Raw genomic sequence first — 12,760 nt, 5'->3', positions numbered from 1 at the left:
AGCTTCTCCTCAGGGCTGTCTTGCAGGAAGTGATCCTTGCCAGTTGAAGCAGGGAACTGGCTAAGGCAGCTGCAACCTGGTCCGACCATCAGAAAGCAAGAGACCTGAGAACTAGAAAGGTGAGGCTCACCAAGCCATTTATCACTCCGCCCTTTAATTAACCCCACATGTGTTTCTCAGCTAGATTGGCACAATAATCTTTAACTATCGCAGTGTGGGTACTCAGTCTTGTTTCCAGCCTTTTCATTGTGTAGTAACTACCACCAGCAGCCACAAAGCGATACCGCGTATCCTTTGAGCTCAGTGAAGCCCCAGACCCTCTCTCTTAAATATCTCAAGTGCTTAGCATGAAAATCACACTGAAAGCAGATCCAAGAATCCTCTAGTTCCAGGAGTAAGCTAATCCTTCATTGAATCAAGTCACACAGGCCTCTGGTAACTGCTAGAGCACAGAGCCCCGGGCCCCGGGCCCCAAGCCCAATCTGGAGTGTGATGGCTACTGAGTTCCTGAGATCCTTAAACCCCATTCATGAAAAGGTGTGAATAATATGAAGGGGCATCACAAAATTCATGGGAACATGGACTTAAAAGATACCAGGATTTTACCACAAACGTTGTGTTTATCTCAGCAACGTACATCTTCTGAAGGACCTTCATTTACCACATGAACACGCACCCCTAACGCCCATTTTCCATGCGGTCAACTCTGATTCATGCTAGTTCATGCTTATCAGGGTCTGCTGTGCTCCACAGAGATGCCAGTGGCTAAACTGGGGGCAGCTGAGAAACGGGTCTTTCTTCCAAGCTGTGTCTGAGGAGAGTCAAATCATCAGACTTATAGTTAGCAGTCAGGCGTGTTCACCACTGGCCCTCCCCAGGGACGACTCTGTAACACAGCACCAGGGCGGATCAGTCGGGAGCCTTGAAGAGTCTGTCATAGCCATCTTAGAATGCCTAATTTGAATGCCTAATGTGTGAATGGCTAATTCAATCTCTCCAACAGTCGGGATTAATGCACATAAGGCATCAACACATAAACCCTCGAATAGAGATGAAGTATTACTCTTAAGCATTTGTACCATAGCCTACTAAGGCATATTAAACAAGAGGAAGTATTAAAGAGGGGGATGCTATCAGTTGCTTACCAGCCAACCACCTCCCCATTCCCTCCTTCCTAAGAATACATCATTCTTATGCCACACTTTAGGGGTGCTGGTTCCACATCGGCTCCAAGGGTTACCTTAAACCAGTTGCCATGTTCCATCCGGCAGACCTCAGTCATGGTTCAGGGACATGGATCTTGCTAGGGGTGCCAGGACAAATGTCCATGGCTCCACAAGAGGAATCACTCTAGCAGGTAGCCCTCACCACCAAATGCAAAGCTGAGACAGCAACAAGCTGATTCTTTGCTGACTTCATTGAGCCACACACTAAAACCCACATTGTCTCTGGACATTTAGTACACAAATGCTCTTGTTCATTTCAGCCTGCCTTAATTGTGTTAACTAGAGTACTAAATACTACTCCTCGTTATTATAAAATGAGGGTCACTGAGAGAAGAAGACTTATGAGTTCAGATGCTTTATCCACCCTTCTCCTGTGATATGTGCCCAATAAATTCCTACTAGTACTGAGGGCCTGGCACCATCCATGCAGAGAGTTGGAGGCCCAAGGGGGGTGGTATCCCTGAGAACAGGTCAGAAGAGCAACCTGGGTCAGAGGGGAACCACAGGGGATCCAGTGGGTCTGCTGTGGTAAAGAGGTGGCTGGAGCAGCGGAAGCCATGATCAGGAGGACAGGGACAGTGGTTAAGCTGGAGGAGTGCAAGTGGTGTTTATCACAAAATTCAAGAGTGAAGTCTAGGGACAAGTTGTTAAAAATAAGTCACAGATGTTAGAAAGACAGAAATCTGTGCACATGTCTTTTATTTGTGGGACCTTGTTTGTGCTTCCAGTCAGTTTAGGTGGGCCTGGGCTGACCAATCCGGTTTCACCCTTCTCCTCTGAGCCTGGGACACAGACTGAAGTGATACTGACTCCTGGCTTTGGGGTTAGCGAAGCAAGGTATTGTTTTAGTCTGTGTTGACTAGAGAAACAAATCCAGAGAGATTCACACATGTATAAGCAAGAGCTTTAAATAAAGAGTAAATTGTACATTAAGAAAGCATCCCAACCCAGTCCAGATCAAATCCATAAGCCCGATATTAACCCATATATCTGATACCAATCTATAAATTCCTCTTCAGACTTACCCAACACATGCCATGATGCCAAATGCAGGAAGATCGCAGACCACTGTGTGGAAAGTCTTGTGGATCCAGTGGTGGTGGAAGGATCTCAGTGCTGGCAGGGGTCTCCACGTGGCTCCTCCAAGAATCCTCAGGTGAAGGCCAGGCCCACAAAGAGACCTCTTTGGCTAAACTCCACCCCTTTGTAAATTGACAGATTATGTAACTGTCACAGGTGTCCTCATTCAGAACAAGCTCGTTGCTGACTAATAGTGACCCCCACCCCCCACCCCCCGTGGGTTTCCGAGATCATAACTGGTTGCGGGAGTAGAAAGCTCTGCCTTTCTCTCTCAGAAGTACTTGTGGTTTCGAACTGCCAAGCACTTGGATCGCAGCCCAACGAGTAAACGCTAAACGACCAGTGCTCCTACGGCATCCTCAGCAGAGAAATCACCTACTGCGGGCCCCCAGATGGCATGCATGCCTCCCCTCTCCCCAGGGATGACTCCTTAGACGTGCTATGTAATAGGTGAAGTATTTTCTCATCTAGTTCAGCTAGAATACTTTCAATACAGGTTCCATCCGCCCTACAACCACACCCTCATCACCTGTCTTCACATAGAAGCAACAAGTAAGGGACAGGTATGTGGTCCCAAACGTCCCCAGTGATAGCAGCACTTCTTCATCCTCCAGAAATACCAAAATTAATGGGTGAACGAGTGTAACCTCATCTTGGATAGACATGATTCTAAGTTTCACTTTCAAATTTTGGAAGCCTCCTTATGTCAGAGTAAAAGACTTAGAAGTCTGACCTGAAAGTGACCCAGTTACTACATGGGGAGCAGTGTCAGACATTTTCCAAGAAAGAAGAAATCTAGAAAAGACCCTGAAAAGGACAACGAAAACACAGGGCATGGAAAGATAGGGATCTGAAGGAAAGGGAGACCGGGAGAAACCACTTGCAGCCGTAAGAAAGCGTTGGCAGGACTAGGGAAGGTGAGGGACACACACATCTGAGAGATGCGTGACAACCGAAATATTGGACAGCAACGACAGACAGAGCCCAAGAGAGAGGCGACGAGTGGAAAGAGGAGGACGCACGATCCTGAGCTCCTCCTGTGAGCCGGCACTCCTTTCCGGCAAGCATCGGAAAATGCAACCCTCTGAAAATAAAAACATCTTTTCTCTTCCAGAAATCAAAATATTACCCCCAAAGTCAACATCACCCTTGTAAGCCAGGCTTACAAAAAGAACAAACATGAGTTAATAGTTAGAATGTGTAGAAATAACTGGGACAATGGGTGGAAGCTGCATCATTCATTTCCATCACACACACACACACACACACACACACACAGGGGTGGAAGCTGCATTCATTTCCAACACACACACACACACACACACACACACACACACACACACACACACACACACCTTACAAAGAAAGTACCGGATCTGCTTCTGTGTACCTAAATCAAAGCAAGGAAATAAATATTGCTGAAGGTTTTTAAATGGGAAGGCAAAGCTTTTAGTGAGCGTTAAATGGCAGAAGCACAAAGTCCCCTTCACAATGTAAAGAAAGAGTAGCTGTCAAGGGGAGGAATATTCTCAAGTGGAAAAAAGAAAAGAAAAAAGGGAGAAGGTTGGTTCAAAAGAGGGCTGTGGTAAGTGATTGCCTAAAACAGATGTGCTTTGTGGAAAGTGTCTATGAGAATAACACAGACAAGATCTAACTCCCACATGGGGCCTCAGAGCACGTCGAGAAGAGCACAAAGATTACACGGTTCCACAATAATTTGAGCCAAACTGCTGTCACCACCCATGAAACCTGATGTAAACAAATTTCACCTGCTAGTTTACTCGAACCAAGTTAGTCAGCAAACTGGTCTCAGTTCTCTCGTCGATCAACCAAGACACCAGATCTGACCTTTCAGGGTCAGACACCCCTCTTGACTCTCTCATCCAATCAGCCTGAATTGAGTGAATTCTAACTACCTGAGCCCAGCACTCTGTCTCCAAAGCATAGGAAGCCCTGTCCCCCTGTTACAAGTAAGAAAACTGAGACCGCAGGAAGAAGAAATAACTTGATTATATGCATATAGATAGCAGTCACAATTCCAGCCCAGATCTCCAAACACCAGATCCAATACAAGAAACTTTCAAAAGAATCTGTTCTCCACCTACCTCTTGAACACACTAAATTTCAGGCAGATCCTAGAGTGATGATGGCCATATCTTATCTGCCAAGATAGGATGCTTTAGAAAGCAAAACCAACCAGTACTCAGCTGTTGAAGGAATCCAGGTGACTGCTAACCCCAAGGTTGGTGGTTCAAACCCACCAGTTGCTCCACAGGAGAAAGATGAGACTGTCTGCTTCTTAAAGATGTGCAGTCTTAGAGACCCTCTGGGACAATTCTGTTCTTCCCTACAGGGTTTCTATGAGTCAGGATCAACTTGTCAACAGATCTAGATTTTGTTTGGTTTTAATCAATTATTGTGTGGATTCCAACAACTGACGGCTTGATGTGTGTCTGCAGTCACTGACTTCTCTTAAGGAAACCACTAGGCTAATATTCAACAGTGTCTTTCTTTGTTTGCCCTTAAACCTTGAGTTTCAGCTGGCAGCTGGAGACTAAATAATTTCACAGGCAACAGACATGAACCCAAACTAAGTAGCTGCTTTACCCACAGTTCAGTGGACTTGTTCTATGTAGGTTTCAGTGAATATTTAGTACATTTTCCTCTGCGGGGAGGGTAAGAGTGGTGAGAGACTCCTGAGAAGAGGAAGTGATGGAGGCTTAGGAGAGAGATGAGCTGAGGGCACTCACATCCCGGTAAATCCTGCACAGGTGGTTCTGTGGAAATCACCTAACGGCAGGAGTGGTACTCAAAATATTTGATAGTCATATGGCATGGGCAATGATTAATCAGAGGGAAAAATAAGACATTGTGTGGAAACAAGGTCCTCAAGTGTCTGATATGCCAATTATGAATCTTTTCAATGTTGGACCAGGGAGAAGGTCAGTGTGTTAGGCCGGGTTGACTAGAGAAACAAATGCAGAGACATAGATGTAAGAGAGAGCTTTCTATCAAGAAGTAATTATCTATCAGGAAGATATCCCAGCCCAGTCCATATCAAGCAGTAGTCCATAAGCCCGATACTAGTCCATAAATCCCCCTTTAGACTCACAGAGCTCCATGCAATGATGCAGCATGCAAGAAGATCACAGGCTGGTGAGTGCAAAATCGTGTGGATCCAATGGCGGTGGAGGCATCACAGGGTTCTGGCAGGCTCAGCATGGCTCATCAACAGGAAGGTGAAGGGAGACAGAAAGGGGGAGATTCCCAGAACTGTCCTTATGAGAAAGCCACACCCACGAAGAGGCACCATGGGCTGTGAACTGATTGACAGGCTAGACTCCACCTCTACACTTTTCTTTTAATACTTTTATTGAGGGCTCTTAACATCTCTTATCACAATCCAGTGCGTCAAGCACATTTGCACGTATGCTGCCATCGTCATTTTCAAAGCATTCCTTTCCCACTTGAGTCCCTGATATCAGCTCCCCATTTCTTTCCCCTCCTTCCCCCACCCACCCTCACAAGCCCTTGATAAGGTATAGATTATTATTTCCATATCTTACATTGTCCTCCGTCACCCCTCACCCACTTTTCCATTGTCCATCCCCCTGGGAGAGGAGCATAAGTTGATCCTTCTGATCAATTCCCCATTCTCCCCCCACTCTCCCCTAATCCTCCTGGTATCTCTACTCTTGTTGTTGACCCTGATGGGTTTATCTATCCTGGATTTCCTGTGTTGTGGCCTCTTATCTGTAGCAGTGTGCATGTTCTGGTCTAATCCGATTTGTAAGGTAGAATTGCGGTCATGATAGTGGGGAGAAGGAAGCACCAAAGAACTAGTGCAAAGTTGTGCTTCATCAGTGCTATACTGTACCCTGACTGGCTCATCTCTTCCCTGTCTCCTCTCTGTGAGGGGATGTCCAATTATGTACAGATGGGCATTGGGTCTCCACTCCATGAGCCCCCCATTCACATTGGGTATGAATTTGTTCTGGGTCTTAGTTGCCTGCCACCTGATCCCAGGGACACCTCATGATCTCACAGGCTGGTGTGGTTCTTCCATGGGGGCTTTGTTGCTTCTCAGCTAGATGCCCACTTGTATATCATCGAGCCATTAAGACCCCTGATGCCATATCTTTTGATAGCTGGGCACCATCAGCTTTCTTCACCACAATTGCTTATGCACCCATTTTGTCTAGAGCAATCTTGTCGGGCAGGTGAGCATCACAGAATGCCGGATTGTTAGAACCAAGTGTTCTTTTGTTGAGGGAGTACTCAAGTCGAGGCCCCATGTCCATCTGCTACCTTAATTCTTAACATATAGATATGAGTGGAAAGTAAAAGGAAATAGAGGAAAGAATCAGGAGGCAAAGGACATTTATAGAGGTCCAAATACAGGCATGTACATATGTAAATATATATATATTGAGAGGGGAATAGAACTATGCACCCCTACACTTTTATATCTTCTAGTTGACATGAAATTATGTAACTACCACAGTCAAAAAGCCCCTAGGTGGTTCTTGTGGCAGAAGAGTACAGATTCAGGTAGCATGGGGAAGGATCTATTTACCAAGCAGTAGAGAAAGTTTTAAGGAGCCCTGGCAGCACAGGAGTCAAGTGCTTGGCTGTTAACCAAAGGGTCAGTTGATGGAACTCACCCGCCACTTCACAGGGAAAGACCTGCTGACCTGCTCTGTGAAGGATGCAGCCCAAAAATTCCTAGGAGACGATTCTACTCTGTCACATGGAGTTGCGAGGAGTCAAAATCGACTTGACACCTGAGTATTGGACTACTGTAACAACTAGTAGCATTGTCCCTCAACCATTGTACTCAAATAATTTGAAAAATATAAAACACAGAGGTGATTTGCTTTTGCTGCATTACAAATCATCCCCAAACCTATGGTATAAAAACTAGTTAAACTTATGGTCAAAATGCAACTTTTCATTGCAATTTGAGCAAGGCTCAGCGAGTGGTACGTGTTTGCTTAGCTGGACTTTGACCAGCTAGGTGGCTGCTTCTGAGGACGGGCTGGGTCTTAGCTAAGATGACAGAGGCAATTGGGTCACAGGGTTATTTCCATGGAGTAGATTCAGGCTTGTTCATATGGTGACAGCAGCAGGTTCCCAAGCGGGGCAAGGAAGGGTGCAATAGCCCTCAAGGTCATGGCTTAGAACTGGTACAGGAACAACCCCACTGTATTCAATTAGCCAAAGCCAATCACAAGGTCGCTCAGGTTAAGGGTTGGAGAAATGGGTTCCAGCTCTTGGTAGGAGAAGCATAGATAGAAAATTGTGGCCATTTTTACAGGAGATGACAGAGGATGAGCCATAAACGATAGACAGGAAACCAAAAATTGAGTAAGGTCAAAACAAGGATGAAAGGCGAGGCTTCTTTTGGAGATCTCTCTAATTTCTGACTTAAAATGCTGGCGGGAAATAAATAAATAAATAAATAATAAGATGTTGGAGGGAGTTGGTGCCATTTGTACCTCGAGACCAAGGATGAAAGCTTAGGCCAAAGTCATAGATCTTTTTCTCGTGGATTGGTCGTTTTTGTTTTATATTTATTGAGGAAATCAACTGAATTGAGGAGGGATCATCCCCTGTTTTCAAAGGGTGTGGCCGGGGCCTTGCATGGGCTTTGTGGGGCTGCTGGCCATCGCTTAGTAGATGACGGAGAGAAGCTGCACTTATATTTCATGTAGTCACACTTGAGGAATAGGTGGGTGAGGGTTGTTTAATGAAGGAAAACAACCTAGGTGCAAAAAAGACCAGAAAGGGGTTGGGAGAGACACAGAGGCAGCTCAGGATACCCCTTTTCTTCTGTATGTGTAGGAACCCCATGCAGGCAAGCCGCAGCGATTTCATTGCTTCCTAATTCCAGTCTTATGAGACTAGAAACCTGCCACTGGGGGCATAGCAATATTTCCTCTTTAGCTAACACAGAATTCTTCTGTTGCTTTTGTTTTGCATTTTATCTAAATTTTTTTTTTTATTCATTTAGTGTAATGAAAGTATCCTTGTTTTGTGGAGAAAAATAAAAATTGAGGGCCACTGGGTTCCTGTAGAGATGTCTAGGAACAGCTTTTGATTAGTAATTTAATTACCTCCAATGAAAGACCATGGCACCGATAGGTCAATCTAGAGATACAGTACACGGGTTAATGGTTTCTTGGGGGTATGGCAAGGGAAGTAAAGGGGAAATAAGGATCTAATAAGAATAAGTACAACCTGAGGCCAGGGGCTTAAGTGGAGAGCAAATGTTTTGAGAATGATGAGGGCAATGAATGTACAAATGTGCTTTACACAATTGATGTATGTGTGGATTGTGATAAGAGTTGCATGAGCCCCAATAAAATGATTTTTTTTTAAAGAATAAGTACAAGTAAGAAGGAAATATTCTAAAATGGGTTGTGGTGATGATTATACAATTCTTATTATTATTGAATTATATGATATGTGAATTATATGCCAATAAAACTGTTAAAGCAAAACCAAAAAGGAATGTAAAAAAATAAAGAATTTTCTTTAGATAAATAAACAAAATGAAGACCACCACACCTCTAAATTCGAAGAAGACTGCCCAAAACCAGAGAAGTCCCCAAAGTTCTAGAACATGCACCTGCAACATGCAAAACTAATCAGGGTTATTCCTTTCTCTTAACTGGTTTTTCCCAATTTCATAAGACGACTTGAGATTTCTGATGTGTTGCGGGTTTAATTATGTGGGCAGTCCCCACCCCTCCCCATATGTGTTGAAATCCTTACCCAAGTAAATATGACCCTATTTGAAAATAAATATTTTAATTTTGATTTGCCAGTGAGGTTATTCCAAGATTCTAAACCTAATCACTTCTGAGTTATTAATTATAAATTTATAAATTATCAAAACAAACCCAGAGACATGCATGGAGACAGACAATGGGGATAGATGTATCGACAAGCCCAGGAATGTCAAGGATTTTCTATTATTATAAGTTAAAATAGACCCCAAAAAAGATCTCATCCTAGGGCCACACACTGAATTTGGACTTCTAGCCTGATGACCTATAAGAAAATAAATTCCTATTCGTTAGGGTCACCACTTATGGCAGTTCTTGTAAGGCAACACTGAGAAAGTAAGACATGATACATAACTCGCATATAAAGAATTCTATGGCAGTTTACTCTAGCAAGATGTTCCCAAACAACATGTGTTATTTTTCATTATGTTCCATGAGCTGGTTCTTATAAAGATTCTATTTGGCCTAGCTATTTTCTCCAGCATATGGGTTTAGGTCAGAGAAACAGAGGCTTCCTTGACACAGAAAGTTAATTTCTATCTGGTTCCTCTGCTGTGTGGTTTCATTGAGTCCATATTTCTGAAAGGGACATTGACCCTAGACTGTGATTCAGCAGACTGGAGCTATGCAGTTGTTTAGCTTTGCTAATTACAATCAGTATGATTTTGTACCCACTCTTCACTGATTTACACAGTTAGGCTCCAAAGACAAAGGTGTTATACAAAAACTAGCATTATATGAAAATAGGGATGATCATATCAGATCACAAAATTATGGAACATTACATCACTGACAAATTGCATCATTAGAAAACTGCCAAGCTATTGAGTATCATGGTCCAGACAAGCTGACACATCACACCAAGCATTACTTTCACCTCACACCTTGGCATTCCTTACTGCCAGATATACATTATTAATGTGCAAAATGGTTGTATAGCGCATTCTGTCCTATTTTTAATCAGGGTTCTGTGTCGGATAGCGAGAGTTGGTAAGTGGGGAAGAAGGTCTGTTTGGTGGAAATAATTTTAAGGCTTGGGCCCAAGTTCCTTGACTGCAAAATGAGGGAACTCTTCCAGAACTCCTCTGGATTCCATTTGTTAGGAATTTCCTGCAAGGGGTAGTCAATGCCAGTGCTGACCATCACCCTGGAAACTTACTAACTGCAGTAAACCCTTGAGATCCCAAATGGCTTGTGTGAATGACTTAATGAAAATGATCTCATTCTCCCAACACAGAGTTGGCGGTAGAGCTCTGGCAAGTGACTGTTCTAAGAGGCAGGCCAATTGTCTTTGTGGTCCCTTCATGGCTTCTCTCCCCCTTGGGCTGGATGGTCCACACAGACAGCATGGCTGTCTGTGGCCATGAAGGGGATCTCACTGGACACTGAGTTATACAGTGCAGATGTTTCCGGGAAGTGGCCAAGGGAACCTAGGGATTATTTAATTCACAGAAATAGGTTTTTTTCAACAGAAGAAAAAATCCACAAATACAAAGTCAGGCATCGGGTGTTGGAAAGGGCTTGAAGCTTTAAGCCTCTGTCGTTCCATGATACACGCATAGCTGAGAGCAACTTGAGGAGAAAGAATAAGTCAAGAAGGCAGATCTATCATCCGATGCTAAATAATTATCTTTAGATAGTTTTATTGTTAGGTGCCACTGAGTCCATTCCATAGTGACTCTGTGTGAGGTGAAGAAAACGCGTCCTGTCCTGCACCCCCTTGCCATCATTGCAGTGTGTGAGCCCACGGCCCTTCCAATTTGAGGAGCCCCTGTCCCGGCACGACAGCAGACAATGTCCCGCTGCTCTCCACAAGGTTTTCACTGGTTGGTTTGCTTGTTCGTTTTGTTTTTAGAAGCAGCTCGTTCTTCCTAGTCTGTGCTCGTCTGGAAGCTTTGCTGACAACTGGCCACCATAAGTGGTGTTTTAAATACTGGTGTCATACCTTCCAGCCTAACAGAAGCATGGAGCCACACAGTACAACAAGAAGTCACAACGTTGTATATCTAATATACCCAAACTCACTGCCATGAAGTTAATTCTGACTCGTAGCAATCCGACAAGAGAGAGTAGAATTGTTGCATCAGCTTTTAAGGCAATCATAACCTTTACAGAAGTGACTGGTGGCTCGGAATCACTAATCTTTCCATTGGCAACTAAGCACTTTAACCAATGCACTACCAGGGCTACTTCTATCTTTACATACAAATCCATACACTGTGAGAAGGCAAAAGTAATCCCTGACAACAGGGTCTGGCTGTGGAGTTCTGTTGAATGTAAGCCATCTCACAAGACATCAACATCAGATAAGACCACACTGTGATCAGGATGGATCAAGACAGACGTAAGACCACTCTGAACGCTTATCTGAGCACAGAAAAAAAGCATGAACACACTGACTTCACCTACAAACAGTATTTGCATCCACCAATCCCGGCAGCTCATTCACTAACGTTGGGTTGATTCTGATTCACAGCAACCATATAGAACAGAGTAGAATCGCCCCTGTGAGTTTCCAAGAAGGTAACTGCGACCGGGAGGAGAGATTCTTGCCTTTCTCCCTCAGAGAAGCTGGTGGATTCCAACTGTTGACCTAGTGGATAGCAGCCCAACCCAGAACCCAATGCACCACCAGCGCGCCTTCTGTTCTTCAGCATGGATTCAAGCTCAATGGAAAAAAGGCCAAAGTCCTCACAACTGGGCCAGTAGGTCACATCATGATAAATAGAGAAAAGATGGAAGATGACAAGGATTTCACCTTGCTTGGATCTACAATCAGTGCTCATGGAGGCAACAGTCAAGACAACAAACAACATAGCGCATGGGGTAGATCTGCAGCGCAAGAGCTCGTTCACGTGTTGCAGAGCAAGATGTCGCTTGAAGGACAAAGGTGCGCCTGGCCCAGGCCATGGTACTTTCAATGGCCTCATAGGCAGGTAAACGTTGGACAGTGAATAAAGACCAAATAAGAATCCACACACTGGAATTATAGCGCTGGCAAAGCGTCCTGAAAATACCAGGGACTGCCCAAAGAAGAAAGAGATCGGTCTTGAAGGAAGTGCAGCCAGAATGCTCCTTAGAAGCAAGCATGGCCAGACTTCCTCTCACGTACTTCGGACAGGTCATCCGGAGGGAGCAGTGCCTGAAAAAGAACGCGAAGCTAGGTAAAGAAGGAGAGTGAGAAAGAGGAACACCTTGATGAAATGGATTCACCCTGCGGCCACCACAATGGGCTCAAACAGGTGTGCAGACGGTACAAGACCAGGCGGTGTTTTGTTTTGTTCTGCTCCCCTTGGGTCCCTGTGGGTCAGAACAGACCTGATGACTCCGAACAACAACAGCATCCTGGCACCAGTCACGAAATCAAACGACACATCGCAGGGGCAAATCTGCTGCACAAGGTCTCTTTGAAATGTTAAAGAGCATTGAAGACTAAGGTGTGCCTGATGCAAGCCCAGGTATTTTCCATCACCTCATGTGCATGTCAACGTTGAACCGTGAAAAAGGAAGACCAAAGAAGAATCAGGGCCTTTTTTAAAACATCATTTTATTGGGGCCTAGTACAACTCATCACAATCCACACATACATCCATTGTGTCAAGCACAGTTGTACATTTGTTGCCATCTTCATTTTCAAAATGTTTTCTTTCTACTTGAGCTCTT

Source organism: Echinops telfairi, unplaced genomic scaffold, assembly GCF_000313985.2.
Source record: "Echinops telfairi isolate 266 unplaced genomic scaffold, ASM31398v2 ScPeMD7_7467;HRSCAF=8505_1, whole genome shotgun sequence".
Taxonomy (NCBI): Eukaryota; Metazoa; Chordata; class Mammalia; order Afrosoricida; family Tenrecidae; genus Echinops; species Echinops telfairi.
This window is presented reverse-complemented; position numbering follows the sequence as displayed.